Here is a 733-nt window from a genome sequence, read left to right as displayed (position 1 = left end):
TATTTTTAATTTCTAAAGTTATCTTTTGAGATATCAATCCTTTTTAATATGCTATCAAACTTACACAACGGGCAACTTTGATACCTATATTTCTTAATGTGATATCAAAGTAACCCCATTTTATGAAAATAAAATTTAATCATCATGTTACTCTGGTGAATAAAAATATATGGGTATCAAAGTAACCCCGCGAAATCAAAGTTACCCCATTCTAATCAAAAATTTAAAACTAATGTAATGCAATTATTTATAGTATTAGGATTAAGGGGGGTGTGGGGGAAAAATCCCCCCACTGACCTCTGTATTATAAACTATTCCAGCACCCCCTAAATTCACACCCAATGTGCGCCTATGCGTGAATAAATACTCGAATACTTATGAAAATAGTATTCAGAATATGTATTAAAATACTTCATACAAATAGTATTTTAAATAGGTACCTACTTCAAAAGTATTTCCAATATATTTAAAATACTTTTTAATTTTTGTTTTAAATATTAAACCTATGATACTTTTCTTTGGGAAAATTTGCCAACATATATAATTTAATAATTTTAAATATAATATAGTTTAAGTTGTTGATACTTGATTTAAAATTTTAGTATGTGTATAATATTGTAAATATTTCCTGAAAAACAAGAAAACAATTATCATTGTAAATAATAAGTATTTTTTCATAGGATATAATACTTTTAAAAAATATTCTAAATAGTTATTTAGAATACTGCTGGAA

This window comes from Acyrthosiphon pisum, chromosome A2, assembly GCF_005508785.2.
Source record: "Acyrthosiphon pisum isolate AL4f chromosome A2, pea_aphid_22Mar2018_4r6ur, whole genome shotgun sequence".
In the NCBI taxonomy this organism is placed as follows: Eukaryota; Metazoa; Arthropoda; class Insecta; order Hemiptera; family Aphididae; genus Acyrthosiphon; species Acyrthosiphon pisum.
The sequence above is the reverse complement of the archived record's forward strand: the minus strand, read 5'-3'. Positions refer to the sequence as shown.